This window comes from Raphanus sativus, chromosome 4, assembly GCF_000801105.2.
Source record: "Raphanus sativus cultivar WK10039 chromosome 4, ASM80110v3, whole genome shotgun sequence".
NCBI classification, from domain to species: Eukaryota; Viridiplantae; Streptophyta; class Magnoliopsida; order Brassicales; family Brassicaceae; genus Raphanus; species Raphanus sativus.
Genome location: NC_079514.1, coordinates 39,409,962 through 39,426,139, shown reverse-complemented (window position 1 = coordinate 39,426,139; position 16,178 = coordinate 39,409,962). Strand labels below are relative to the sequence as shown.

The following is a 16,178-nucleotide window of genomic DNA, read 5'->3' as shown; positions in this document are numbered from 1 at the left end:
GTACATATATAAATATTATTATATCATTATGAATATTCTATAACTACGAAAGAACTTAATCGAAAATATTTATAGTAAAACCTCTATAAATTAATAAAGTTTGGACTACACCAAATTATAATTTTTTATTAATTTATAGAAGTTATTAATATATAAATGTACTAATTGAACCAAAAACTTAATTTACAACTATAAATTATATTATTTTATAGAGGTTTTTAGTGCATATTAATTTATAGAATATTAATTTAAATAGATTATACTATATTTTATTGGGTTTTCCCGTAGTTTTAACAAACTAATAAATTTTGCTCTCTTTTCTTGGAAATTGCATCAAAATTTCCTTTTTCTTTGGAAAATTGCAGTAAAATTGTCCTTTACTTGGAAAATTGCATCAAAATTCTCTTTTCTTGGAAAATCAATACTATACTAAAAGGCTAATAAGATCAAAGGAGAGCATGTCCACATCAGCGATTTAATTCAGACCAATCAGAGAAGAGAAAATTCCCATGTCAGATTCGTCACTTAAATCAAATCAGTTGGACTTCAATCGCATTTTTCTGTTGGGCTTCGTAAAACATAGCCCAGTTAATGTTATGGACTTAGATTAATGTTATCTTACGATATACGCCGTTTTGAAACTATATCATCTCTTTCCTTTGTCCTCATCTTCTCCTTTCCTCTTCATACATTCACCGTTACTGAGCCTATTTGTCATCAATCAATGGAGTTCTTCAATATCGTCTTAATGAATACGTTTCACCTCCTTCTTTTTCTCCTTTTTCATATATTTTTTCCCCTTTCATATATTTTTCCCCCTTTCATGTCTACAAACCAAAACCCTATATTCTGATCTCTCTTAGAATCGATCTTTGAATTTGATCAAACATTTAAGAATGTTCTCGAAGAACATCTTTACAACTCTGTTCAGTGTTATCTCTCAACCTCATTGACTGATTAACTGTTTTCTGAACATGTTTCAGGTTTCCGTTCGACGTCAGAAGTTTACCGGAGAGATTTTTAATGGCGAGACCTTTAGTGACAAGATTCGCAAATCACTAGGGATAGAATTGTTGGTGAAACAAAAAAAAAAACTTGAAGCTTTAACAAGTCTCTGATTTCATTAGGGATAAAAACATGTGAGTTCACAGATGTTAAGAGTGAAATAATAGACTTTAGCTTTTGGAATGAATTTTCAGTAACAGAGCTTCGTGGTGTCTACGACGGTCAAGATGTCGCCGGTGAGTCACCTAACCGTCGTTTTATCTTCCATCACTAAGTATTCCCCCTTTTGATTATATGATTTAGTAACTGTAAAGTGTTGTTTACTTGAGACTTTTAGTCTTACAGTTAAATCAGATTACTTTAAGTTACAACATTGAGCTGTACTCTGTCGTTGTTTCTGGTTTTCTCTTACAGCTTTTTACTTGAACAAAAAGTTGCTTTTCAGATTCATCCATTTCTGGAAGAAAAAAAAAGAAAAAAAAAGCTTTGATTAAGTTTGCTAAATAAATTTAGTTTATTTCGTTAGTGGGTGACTCTTGTGATCTCGGTGAAGCCGACACGGGTTTAAGTTTTTTCAGCTACTAGAAAGGCCTACTTGGCTAATTATGATTCTTGCTTTGTGGATCTCTTTCATGTGATTCCAGCTGTTGTTGTCCCAATCTCTCTTTTTCAAGAATTTAATTTAAGAAGAAAAAATGGGGATGAATGGCTAATAGATTCCATGAATGCAAGTATTTAAAGAAGCTTTATTACTGTAATTAAATTGAGCTAATCATTGTGGTAAAACTGAGCAGTGAAGCTGCTTGATTGGGGTGAGGAAGGGCATACATCAGAAGCTGAGATTGTGTCTTTGAAGGCAGATTTTGCTCAGGAAGTTGCTGTTTGGCATAAACTGGACCATCCAAATGTTACTAAGGTATATATTTTACTTATGCAGTTACCCTTTTCTTACAATCACTGTCAGATATTGATGGTGAGGATATCATTTGAAATTTGCAGTTCATAGGAGCTACAATGGGTGCATCATGTTTACAACTACAAACAGAGAGTGGTCCACTAGCAATGCCAAACAGTATATGTTGTGTTGTTGTTGAATAACTTCAAGGTGGTGCTTTGAAATCCTTCTTGATCAAGAACAGAAGAAGAAAGTTAGCATTTAGTGTTGTTGTTCAGCTCGCTCTTGACCTCGCTAGGGGGTATTAGCATCCTTCCCTTTTCTGACAGTGATTTTATTAAGAAGAAGCATCTTTTAAAAAACTCTGTTGCTTTTTCAGGTTGAGTCACCTTCATTCATAGAAGATTGTTCACCGTGGCGTAAAGTATTTGTTGAGAATCTCTGTCTTCTCTGTTTTAATTTAGAGTTATGATAGGTTATTCTCTAAACATATATCCTTACTCTTGCTTAGAAATCCCGGAGTGTTTTCGTTACAACCATATGATCAGAGTTTTGATGTTTTGTTATCTTTTTTGGGTTGGTCCCTATCATATCTAACGACAGATCTTTTTCCTTTTGTTGGTATTTATTTCTGCCTGATTTCAGCTCTATACGCTCATAAATGGCTCGAGTTCAAGCTTCTAGGGACTGCTACAGTTTGCCACACCACCAACTTGTTAAGGTCTCTGCTCCTTCTTTGTGTGATTTTAAACTTTTTTAAATTAATATGCATCCCTATACTGCACACTGCACACAGCATACTTTTTTTTTTAATTATGAATATATCACTGGTTTTAGTCCAAGTGATTTAGTTTGTTTAGCTGTCTAAGCTTATATATGTATCTCCTTAACAGCATTGGTCCATTAATATATAGTTAATTCTGTATGTTTTATATGTCAGGAATTGTTTCTTACTAAATGGATTGGGATGCAGTTGTTGCTGATCACTATTCTTGGGTTTCTCATCAAGCTACTAACATGTCTGATCAACTCATCAGTTTCCACTCCATGACCAAAAATCAGGTATGTTCTTATCTATTTTCTCCAGAAAAAAGAGAGCACTCAGAGTTGTCTTGATCTTGATTCTTTTTATTCCCAGCAGGCATCATGGGTTTGTATGCCATGACTCAGACCGAGACTGTCAGACGAAAAAAACTTATATAAAAACCTTCTGGCTCTTGCTTTTTGTTGTTTGTAGGAGTCAAAGCACCTCCAAGATTAAGAGATATAAGGATCTTTATTAAACGGACTTTTTATTATCACTAGAGCAGCAAGAAGAGAAATAATAAGAGCTTTCAAGTGCAGATATGGAGATGGATGTAAGTCTTGCATCACAATAGAGATTACAAACTGGGATGAGGATAGAAAAGGAGTGGGAAAAGACAGAGAGAGTTATGAAGAGAAATAAAGATATGGGAATTAAAGATGAGGATAATGATGATACTAACAACAATAGCTACAAAGACAGAGGTACATTCCCCTTTGCTTGCTTCATATGCAAAGAGCCTTTCATGGCTCTATTTGTCACCAAATGCAAGTATTACTTCTGTGAGGATTGTATTTTTTCGGCTTCATGGTTTAGCTAAGAGAGTCTTCTGCTCAAACACTAAAAGTTAAATCATATTTCATTATAAATTGAAACAGACATATTATAAATATCATTTGTCGTTAAATAAAATATATTAATTATTATCTATGAAATTAATGAAACTATTTATATAGTATTTTAAAATATTACTTTTTATAATTTTATCACATGACATTTATATTCTCAGTTGATTTATCTTGGAGATGGATTAGTTTATCATCGTGAGAAAATTAATTAGATTGATAATTTTATAATTTGAAACTCTTATGAAAAATGTATTATGTATTCTAACTTTAGATTTCTTCGACTATATCAAAGTGAAATAAAAATCAAAAAAATATAAACCATTACATTTTAAAAATTTTAATTTTGAATTTTATCTTCTTTTAGAAAACATTAGTGGTTCTTCCAACTAAAATTAACAAAGTTAAATTAAATTACAATATGATTTTTATCATGTTTAATTTAAAATAATCTCTAAAATGTTATATAAAATAATTTTACCGTAAACTCAACCGTCCCTAGGGCGGAGCAACCCCTAGATTGAACACTCCTAAATAATTCACCGACTTTCTTATTGCTTTGAGAAATAGAACAATTTCATTCCAAACACAAACATTGAAATATATGATCGGCAAATAAACTATCAATACACTTTTCCGCGCGTAGCGCGGAGAACGAATCTAGTTTGCATTAAAAGATTCACCAAATATATTACTAGTAGCATTTTGGAGTTTCATTAGCATTTATTCTATGAAAATTGCATTAAGAGATTCGGTGTGACTTTTCTTTTTTTTTTTTTTTTTTTTTTTTTTTTTTTTTGATCCTTGTAAGTAAACATTAAATTATTATCATCCCGAAAAGGGCGCCGGAACAGTGAACTCTCCGGCATGAGAGTTCATACTGTAATCAAATGATCAAGTGCGCCGGAACAGTGACTTTCATACTGTAATCAAATGATCAAGTGCGCATAAAAAACAAGGAGATGCGTTTGTGTGTTACAAAGTCTTTTTCCAATAATTCTTGACATCCTGTTAACTGAGTTCCAATGTTTAGTTGGTAAGATCTGATGTAATAACTGTTATCTCGTCAAGAGAAGATGGTTATTTATTGACAAATTGATCTGGATATTAGGAACAAGCACTTGTGGAATTGACGTTTAAAATGTTCATAGTACATAACCAGTTTTCATAATAGAGCAGAAACTGTTTGACCCCAAAACGAGCTCATTAAGCGAAGGTCGCGTGGTAATACCGAAAATCTAAACCAAAACCAATTCAAAATATCTGACCAAAAACAGAATCGAAATCATACAAGTATTTATTGGTTCTAACTGCTGTCAGGAAATATGTTAACAGAAAAGAGTCAATCCAAATAAACGCAGTTCCAAAAAAAAAGACGATTCTAATATACCTGATTCGAGAAAAACTGATTTATACCTATCTAAAAATTAAAATATTAATATTCAATACAATGAAATCATGTGTGCTATTTTCTATATTTAAAATTATAATTTAGTTGTAATGTCTTTTCATTTGCAATCTTCTTTATTATTCTGTAACAATTTAAGTAATTTGAAAAATTTAAAATTCAAAATGTTTAATATCAATAGTTTATTTTTGTTATTTTCTAAAATTCTAGATACATATGATAGAATTCAGTTAAATTGTGATTGAGATATTTCAGAATTTCTTAGCTGTTGAATACCTTAATCAGCCTATATCTATATCAAAATTATAAATATTTTATATGTATTTTAGACTTTAATTAACTCAAATCTTAACCCGATCTTAAAATTTTCAAATGTATAATTGGATATAAATATCTAAGACTATAAAGAACTGACATGAATTTGAACCAAAGACCCAGATCTAAACCCTACCACTTGCACATTAAGGGCGTAACCTCACTACCACTCCCAAAATATCTAATATGGATCATATGTTGACCTGTACGAATGGATGCTTCGCATTAGGTTATAACCTATACCATGAAATAACACACCCAATATATAGTTTAAAAAAAATTGTTAACTAAATAAGTTCTTTTTCTGAAAAGAATATTATTTTTAAATAAAAAAGATGTATAAAAATATATTTTAGGGATTTGATCAAATTTAAATTGTAAAAATATTTATTTTTCTCAATTCAAATACATATTTCTAGAATTTTAATATTAAAATATTTATTTAATTTTTAGTATATATTTTAATTTAACAGTATTAAAGTAGATACATATTTTTGATCTATGTAATATGAAATTTTTTTTACTCATAAGGTTTTATGATTATTTGTATTTTGTTATAAAAAAAAAATCATTGATCATAAAATTTTGGGAAATTACCTAATCAACCACTTTCTTAATACCATTTTCATGTTTACCTTAATCACATTTAATAATATAGAGTTATAGACTTAAAGTTTAGATTTGAGGAAATTTTTTGGAGGATGGGGTTGAGGATTTTAATAAATAATTAAATAAATACTAAAAATTCAAAATAATTTTTCTTTAAAATAGTTTCAAAAATAATTTTCCAATTTCAAAAAGAAAATTCTAAAAAACTAAAAAAAAAATTATAAAAAGTTCAAATTTTAAAACATATAATTCCAAATTGTAAAAGATTTTTTGTTATTTATTTAGTCAATTACATAATATATATATATATAAATTGATAGTATAAGAGTCTTTTACTTCATTAATGAAGAAGATATTTGTGAAAATATTCCTTTAGTTAAGGTAAACATGAATAATGGTACAACTAATTATTAAATTTGAAAATTGCCCTAAAAATTTTAGTGTAAGACTTTAACAATTTTACTAATTTATGGTCGTTCAAAAAAATTCAAAATATAACATATATGGAAAAACTAAAATTTATTTTATGGTCAATGTGATTATTAAATTTATTTTAATAATATAAAGATCAAAACAATATGATAAAAGTACACAACTTATTATTAAAATTTTATATTTAATATCATTTATTTTCATATATATTTTAATCATACTAGGTATTTCTAACTTTTATTTAAGAAAATAATGATCTTTGTACATTATTAACTATATTACTAACTAATTTTATGATTGGTTTAGTGATGAGTACAATATATGTTTAGATATACTAGTTTATTTTTCTAAAAACTTTAAAAATCATTCTAGTGATTATAAATGACATAACTGACATGTTATAATGTTTTTGGCAATGATAAAGGAACTCCGAGTTTGACCAAGTTTTGCAATAGAATTGGAGATGGTTCAAACTTTTCAGTATGTTTCTTAAAATTCAAGATATCTTCCATCTCAAGAACACAAAATAGAATTGGTGATTTTTATTTTTTTGACACCAAGGCAAACTTTTATTATTCAATCACTCCAAAGGCCTTGCTCCTTGAGCTAGCCAGACAGAAAAATAGAATTGGTGATTTATTAGTTAGATCTGCTGGGCCTTTTTATAAAGATCTTTGTTTCGTGGATTGTTTTATTCCAGTTTGTTAATCTTGATCACCTCAAAATATGATTTTTTAGTCTTTAGTTTTGTATAAAAATATTATATAGTTAACCAATTTTAACTCGTTTAATGGTAAATTATAATTTATCTAAATGAAATAATTTTAAATTTTAAATAGGTTAATTTACCAATATGATATAATATTTTCATATTAAATTTAGATAATACTTCTATTTTAATATCATACAGACTGTAATTATAAATTTATTAAAAGCAGCATAAAACTTTTTTTGTTTTATGATAAAATTTAATTAATATTAATTTATATTATATTATTAATTAAGAAATCAGTTAATATATCTATCTAATAAAAATATTAAAAAAACTGAGTAGGATTTTGTTAGATTTTTTAACAGATTTTGTTATAATTAAAAATAAAATTCAAATTTATAGTTAAAATCCATTTATTTATAAATATTCTTATTGATTATTATGTCATATTATGTAATTAATGAAATAGATCTATTATGACTTTTTATGATAGATAAAAATAGTATACTTTTAACAGAGAAGATTCTCTTTACTATTTTAATATTTTTATTATTTTAATTGGTAAAGTATTTATTAAGATATTCTCACTAATGGTGTCCTAACAGATATGAGAGACTATGAGTAGATGCAGATAAACTTAATAAAGTAAACGACATAGAGATTTAATCTGTGGTTTATCAAATTGGCTATATCCATATATATAAAATACAAGAACATAATATATATATATATATATATATAATATGTACCATTCAAAACGCTATATATCGCTGACGGATTTGTGGGCTTGGTTGTCTCAATAAAACAGACTAAGCACAACACTGGAGCTTATATAGAAGTGATCCTATATCATTTGGGACCTAGACCTCAGACCGGAATGTCGTTGTTTCTCTGGACCCTCTAACCTGCTGATCAGGCACCGAAATCTCCATGCTGACTAGTTCTACCGGATCAAACAAATTCAATGCAAATCAACGAGTGACTTGAGTCTAAGTAATGTAAGTTAAAATCTCATAATCCACGGAATGAGATAGTATACATATACAGCACATATAGTCAAGGTTAAGACTATCTCTGGAAAGAGTATTGCGATCGGACAGCCAGAGTGATTGTTTCGGAATCATCCCTATGAACGATATACATGGTACGACGGTTAAATGTGAAATGAATTTTCTTAATATATAATTTCATGGAATCCATCAAGTACAATTCTAGATGGTAGAGTTCTATTTTCTCTAACAGTTTCATAAAACCTCGTACAACTAATCTATGTCAAAGCCATATTAAAAACTGTTACGCACGTCGCACGGTGTCAAACTGCCAATCATCTTCTTGATTAATTTCTTCATTTATGTAACGATTCACTTCACTAATAATTATTGTTGTTGACCCCAAAAATATCCACTTCACTAATAATTAAGGTTATTCACTCGAAGTTCTTTTTTCAACTTTTGTGGAAATAAAGTCCAATACATTAACACAATTTATCTTCTTCTTTCTTCAAGTAATGATTTAGACCAGAAAAAAAGAACTCTTCGGCCTCGTTTGTACTAAAACATGTTAAGAAAACAAGGGCGACGGATCGAAAGCACAGTTCAAGAATAGCCCGATAAAGCCCAAATCATCAGCACAATTCTTTTGCTAGCCATCAGAACAATCCATGTTTAAAATGCCTATCAATCTCTTCGGAGGATAGGGTAGGTCAAAAAATGTTTAATCAATAAATCAATTCTGACTTTTTTTTCATCAAATGTGAGTTAACTAAAATACAAATCGTATATAAATTTTCAAAGGGGTTGGACAAAACACATGTGTGCACTTTTGTAGTGTGCATTATATACATATACTGACTATTTCACCTAAAGTACTACTAGAGATTCGATAGCGGTATAAACAAAGAAAATAAATAATCAGATCTAATGGCATCTCCAAACATAACATCAAATTTGGTGTCAAATTTGGTGTTGAAATTACATGATATTTTGTGTTAAATTTTATTTTTCATCTCCAACCATCACACAAAAATTTATACCAAAAAATATTTTATATTGTCAACCTTTTATTTTGGTAATTTATTACATTTATTATTTGTAGTTGAGTAAATATATTTATTTATTAAAATTTAATAAATTTTTTTTGCCAAATTCATTAGGATTTATGGTTCGTACGATATGGTAAACTTATTTTCTCAGGAACTGACGATAATAAGTATGACTTACAGTTTATAAACATTGGAAGCACAGGTTGCATCAATATGGAATATAACTTTAGTTTATTTAGTACATTCTATTCACTTTCTCATGACATACGTTGTATTCTGTGAACCTTAATCCCTAATCAATTGAAAAGATAGGGGGAAGAGGATGAGGCTATTTTTATTGCAAATGACATTGCGTTTTATTATATTGTGAAAGTTAACTATAGAAATTGATGAACGATAATAATAATTATAAAAATAAATAAATAGAGACATGTAGGATACCACACTATGTTGTGGTAATGTAAAAGTTGGAATCTCATAATTGAACAAGAATATAAATATATAAAAGATGCTTACAACTTGCTCTTCAAAAAGTAACTGCTAAGGCCCCATATCCCTAGCTACTACTCCCCATTCATGTTTTCATTTTCTAGTTTCCTTACTTTAGGTTTAGTTTAATTATTTTATATAGAAAAGAACATAAACACATACTTTTTTCATTTAGAACTTTGGAACTACTTATATATATGTAACATTGTTTGGGTTATGACATGATGGCAAGATCACTTTACTCTTCAAAAAAATCAGTAAATATCCATATTCCTCGTAGGATCGAACCCTTCCTTCCTAAATGGATTCTTCTTTATCGTAGTTTTATGTATTTCACACGAATATGTAGTAGAACTGATCCCAAGTCTAAGAAGAATAATCTTACAATCAGGATCACATATAAGAAATAAATACATACATATATAGATGTGTATGTGTGTGTCTTATATTTTACTTATCATCAGAGAAGAGTATTATTTAGGAAATTAAATTGTGAATCTTGGCATTTTACGGAACTCTACATACATAGTATGGGCATTGATTTCATTAATATCACTTCTTCAGTGTATAGTCCACTATAAAATGTTCTAATATACGTATGCGGGTGATGAAATACACCAAGACATAAAAAAAATACACTAAGACATGCATTATATATTTTGCGAAATATATTTATCTATTAGTTTTTAAGTATCAGATAAGTTGTCTTTTTTTGAAACATCAGATAAGTCGTCCTTTGCTCATTATATACTATATATATATATATATATATATATTTATATATATTGTTTGTTGAGTCCTCTCCTTCCAATGATATGAAAAATTTCATTTTTCAAATTTCATAACTTTATGAATTTAAGTATTATTCTTGAAGTTCTGTGCTTGACAAAATGAAACACAACAGAAGATTGACATGAGAGGTATATGTATAACAAATGATTCTGATAGTGAAGTGAATATTTCATATTTTATATGAACACACATCAATTGATACACACATACATATACCCAGAAGATATAGCACATATAAATATATATACATGGATAATGGCTTTTACGAGGGTCCCAAACTCTATTAAACCAACTTTCATGCTTCATATTAGGCCTACTTCATATGTGGTTTTTATTAAAAACTATGCACTCAGAATTCTAATATGATAAAGGATAAACAATGTGGACGATCTAACTTTCACTTTTACCAAATGCATGTATGTAGGTATGTTAATAATACCTTTGTTTGCTTTTTGGTTTAATTAGTGTTTGAATATGTTTGTATGTATTTCTCTCTTCAGAATCTTGTGGTCAAAAATAATATTAATTGGCAACAGCAAGTGATGGGGGTTTTCTTGTTCTGCTTCTATGATTTGTTAAAGAATTGAAGTTATTTGACCGTGATACACTAATGTTCATATGTCAAGAGGACATACCTACACGAAAAATAGAATGCCGTTCAAAAAAAAAATTTAATAAAAATTTCCGTTACAGTTCACCTTAGCTCCTTAGCTAGTAATAAACTATTACATGAATGATGCTTCTGTTAATCTATCAGTCCAAAATTTATGCAAAGAATATATTTATATTAGTCCTCCGGAATTTACGATATTTGTTATCTTCGTTTTTGCTAACAACATATTTACTATTAGCCTAGGTTCAAAAAAAATATTTACTATTAGCCTATTATTCACCAAACTCCACCGGCACTAATATGCAAAAGTTTAAAACAATGTTATCTGTTTCTCATATCAAAATATGATAATCACATTTATAGTTATAAAAGCCTAGTATATCAGTAAACTGTGAGAGTGAGGCAATTATTGTGGTGTAGCCTTTTTGAGTTTTGACCTATTATTAAAGGACCAATGGTAGCCTTGTCCTTCACCCATATTTCTGCATCTTAAAATCAATGCTGTCCCTATGTAACTATGACCTAAAAAAGTATGAACGCTTTGACAAGCATATTTTCAACTAATTTATGAAGGTCATATATAACTTTATTTTATCATGTTATGTATTTATCAATAAATCAATATCATACTGTATATGACTACAAACACATATCCAAAATTTGAACAAACACTACTGATGCTGACTAGTGCAGTGTATATATATAGTTATATATGTACATACCACTATAAAATTGTATAGTAATTAAGGACACCGATAAGATATGTAAGAACATTCATAAGATAAGTGTATATGCTGGTTATGATAGATCTCGGTGTTCGTAAGAATTTTTTGTGTCGAGTTTGATTAGAATGGTTATTGGCTAGAGACATGAATGCGTGATAATATGGTACACTATAAACCCCTCTTTCCTACGGCATGTTTCAGTGTTAAATTTTATTGGCAATAGCAAGTGATTGGGGTTTTCTTGTTCTGCTTCTATGATTTGTTAAAGAATTGAAGTTATTTGACCGTGATACATTAATGTTCATATGTCAAGAGGACATAACTATACGTAAAATAGAATGCAGTTGCTGGTTGCAGTAACTTTTGAGGTCGATAATATATTCATGATTGTACTCCATCGTTATACATAAATAATAATATGCCATATTTTTATTATTATAGACTAACCTCATTTTTCAACAACTAAACATGCATTTCAAATAATGGGGGCAGAGAACCAAATTCGCATAATACATCGGTTTCTAATCATTCAGATACAATATCTCTACAAACTTTAAGATAAGAAAAAAAACATTCACATTTGACTTTCATATAGCATTGCTATTCTTTTCCCATATTAGGTTTTCACAATAGGATAGATATTCGAGCGCCCAATTTTGTTTTTTCTCCGAACAGTTACAAATAATCATTATTCACGGTCACTTTAAAATAATGAACAATCTAGTGCAAGTTCTTTTCCTTTTAATTTCTTACATTACCCGGATCGATGCGGGTAGGCCTCGTAAAAACGATTGCATTAGTTGCGTTAAATTGGAAGTCAATAATCAAAAGCCATGCTTTGCCTACCCTTTGACCGCACAATTATACAAACTGTGATCATGTCTCTTTTTCTTTTAAACCAAAGCTTCAGTGGGCATTTACAGCCGCCGGAATAATGACTGATTATCATGATTCTTGGCACTTCGTGACAACATATAAGTTCATAGACTCATATATATATATATATATATATATAGGTGGTATTGCTTTTCAATTTTATGATTCTCACAGAGAATTACTATCTTTTACGTTTTGTAACATGCAAATCTACAATTTATTGGACTACTCTTATAATATGAAAGCCCTAACAAAGTAAAAACTAATGGAAAATTTTAGGAGCTAAAATATCCAACCTCTTGTTGGGTTTATATTCATAAATACCAATATTATATATTATATTTATAATTTATGGTTCGCGGATAGACCTACCAATATATTTAATCTTCAATGCCAATATAAATCTAGAGAGGTTGCCACTTGCTCGTACATCCTCAAAGCTCCTCCATCTCTATGATTGGGGTTTTCACAGATCACAGCACTCTCATTATGGTTCATGTTACCCTGACGTGTCGTGTTATTATGGGTTGCCTGATGACATCAGATTTGGATTGTTCTTGTAATGTTTTTAATAGCCTACTGGCTCTTTGGTCGGGTCATGGGCTTGTTCTAATTTTGCATGTTTTTGGTATACACAAGTATTATGGTGTTAGGCACACTTTAGTGAAAAGTCTTTTTAGTCTTTATAAAACTTATCTTCATCATAATTAATCAGATAGCTTTTTTTTTTGGGTTCGTTCAACGTGCTACACACGCGAGATAAGCGCACGTAAGATAAGCGAACATATTGGGTTTGTTTGTCATAGCCTTGTGATGCCACAGTAATCACTCTTGCGTTCTTGTCCTCTTTGAAGCTGCGTAGGCCTTACGTCACGCGCCACTTCCCTCTCGTAACACGCAACTTCATAAATTATATTACACGCGCGTGGGTCCGGACGAATCTCTGCCTTTCGATCAAAGCTATCCAACGGTGTATTGATGTGGGGTAGATACGTAATTAGGAGCATGGGTCCAGGTGATCTTAGACCATTGGTTTATAAAAGGCGGGACAAAGTCGATTGGTATAATAAATGACACGTGTCAAAAAAACAAAGCCGACAAAGACAAAAGTCGGAGATACATGCATATCTCTGGCATTAAAAGACCAAACCCGATCGCCTAATCAGTGTTATTATTAAACAATCGTGATTAATTAATTTGATCATTTTTATGAAACTTTTCTAAATGTAATGTACTATGTTCCATAACATAAAATATTTTTATCTAAAACTACATAGTTTAGTAAAATTATAAACAAGCAACCTTGTACAGGTTGTATTAACATGAATTTATACGAAATATTGAATAAATTTAAAATTCACACCAGTTTCTTTTTAAATAAACTATAACAGGGAGTGAAGTAGTGGTCTCTTTCAACTTGTTAAAATAATAAAACTTATGAACTAGAAGTATGTAGGGCAGAAGACTCTTGAACTAAAAAAAAGACTCTTGAAATGAGTAGACCCTCAACTATCAAGTCGAACATATAAGAACGAATTCGATAATCTACAAAACTCGATGTAGTTTTCTTTAAACCATTTTAAATTGTGTAAAATATGGTTTCCATAAATTTCAGATATCAGTGAGGATTTTCGTTCTTAAACTATTTCATCACCAATAATGCGTTGAACTAGTAGTTTAAAACAAGAAATTAGTTTTATTGTATCTCTACTTTAGTTTCTGCTAAGATAATTTTTTTATAAAAAAACTAGGGTATCGTCCAAATTCTTTCATGTTAAAAAAAACTTATTACATTTACATATACTTACAAGAATATCCGACAATGATTTTTACAAAAAATAAACGGAAGTGTTTACACTTAAAATATTTATGTAGATGAGAAAAAAACAAGGGATATCAAAGTGGGAAATTTCATTAATAAAATGGAGTCGCTGGAGTAAATGAACAAAATAAATGTATAAAGGTAAGCAGAGATAAAGAGCCGTGGAAAAATGTCACAAGAGTAGGATTGGCTGCTTTCTTGACTTAAGGGGGACACGTGGGACCCTTCAATTTGTGGAGCTACACGACCCCTATAAAGGATTGAAAAAGCGGGAAGAGTTTTGATTAGGTTGTGGGTCCCACGCTCGAGGACGAATCTTCTTCGCTTAAAATATTTTCTAAAGAAATACTGTAACATTTTTAAAAAAAATTGGAAATGTTAGGGAGGAGAAGGAGCCAGCACGTGCGGGGTCCATGTTACTGTACACGCGTCAACTCCACAGCTCCCAGGCTTCTCTTTCTTTAATTAAGAGAGGGGAAGTTCTTCGTGCGTTTGGCACGTGGGAACCAACACGTATGGGTCCTCTTTTTTCTTTTTTCTTTTTTTCTCTTTTCAAAGTCGGAGTAAATAAATATTCCGTTCGATCTTTTTTTTTTTCTATTTGAAATCGATAAGAATGAAGAAAATGTGTGATCGAGATTTATTAGGTTGTAAACTTGTTAGGTTTCTATTAGATTCTTTTGGTTGGCTGCATTTGTGTAATCAAATTTTGAATGTTCTTTGAAAAGAATTTAATGAGCCGAGGAAAGTCTTTATACTTGTTACAAATCTCGATTTCTTTAGTATAATATTTGTTATGGATGCCTCGTGGTCTTCTCTGAATCATGGAGTTTTTCTCTAAACCTAATTTAGTTATGGATGATTAGATTTGTAGTTTAAAACGAAATAAGTAGGTGAAAACCGCTTAAATTTAATTGTTGATCTAAAAATTTGTATTGTAAGAAGTATGGGGTGGGATATTTCAATTTTATTTTGGGTTTGGTTTGGTTTGTTTTGTTTTGGTTTGGTTTGATTAATCTAGTTCTTAAAAGAACTTTAATTAAGATCAAACTTCAACTAAAATTAACCAAAACTAGTTTGATGTAGCTTATATGCGATTTAGTTGGAGTTTGGGTTGGTTTGTGTTTGATTCAGTTGTAATTTTAATTCAGTTATGAAAAGTAAATTTGTAAAATAAAAAAAAAATCATCATTTAATATTAGCAATTGTTGTATTTAGACGTAATCATCAAATATCACAATAAAGTATATATAAAAGATATAAGTTCACTAATACTAAATCATTAACTTTAAATCTAATATAATTATCACAAATAATTTTTGGGTTTTTATTATATAGTAGATAATATATTTTATTTTTGGTTGTGTTTCTTTTATTTATCTAAAAGAGATAAGTAAAAAAAATTAGATTTTAAATATTTTTTATATTTAATGTTATTAATATATTAAGTTAGTCTAATTAAATAAATACATTGAATTTGAGTTCTGTTCGGTTTAAAATCAAACTAAACCAAGTTATTTAGATTGATAAAAATTTCTTTCAAAATTGAAATCATCAATTATTTAGGTTTGTCTATATTATTTAATAGAATAACAGTTCCAAACGGAATAAAAAGTAGAACTGTATGTATCAAAAAGAAGTAGAACGGTGAATACGTATATTATGTATAAGGATATTGTTTTAATTAGCTTGAGTTTGTCTAGAAGTTTAGATTTACTGGGTTAAGCCTAGAACAAAAATCTAAATAATGCTATTTTAGAAAATTTCCTACTTTTGTCTAAATTAAAGTTCAGA

General features: G+C 29.5%; 1 long non-coding RNA gene across 3 annotated transcripts; it reads left to right on the top strand.

Annotated features, from left to right (window-relative positions):
- The first annotated feature begins 644 nt into the window (after positions 1–644).
- Positions 645–3,597, top strand: LOC108854481 (uncharacterized). 3 transcript variants are annotated; one of them, XR_001949919.2, is made up of 7 exons: positions 645–1,241; positions 1,800–1,921; positions 2,005–2,201; positions 2,280–2,375; positions 2,546–2,621; positions 2,841–2,962; positions 3,042–3,597. It is a non-coding gene; the product is annotated as an uncharacterized LOC108854481 (long non-coding RNA). The 3 variants fall into 3 exon arrangements; XR_001949920.2 differs by having other exon boundaries at positions 3,039–3,597; XR_001949918.2 differs by having other exon boundaries at positions 646–1,241; positions 3,138–3,597.
- Positions 3,598–16,178: the final 12,581 nt, after the last annotated feature.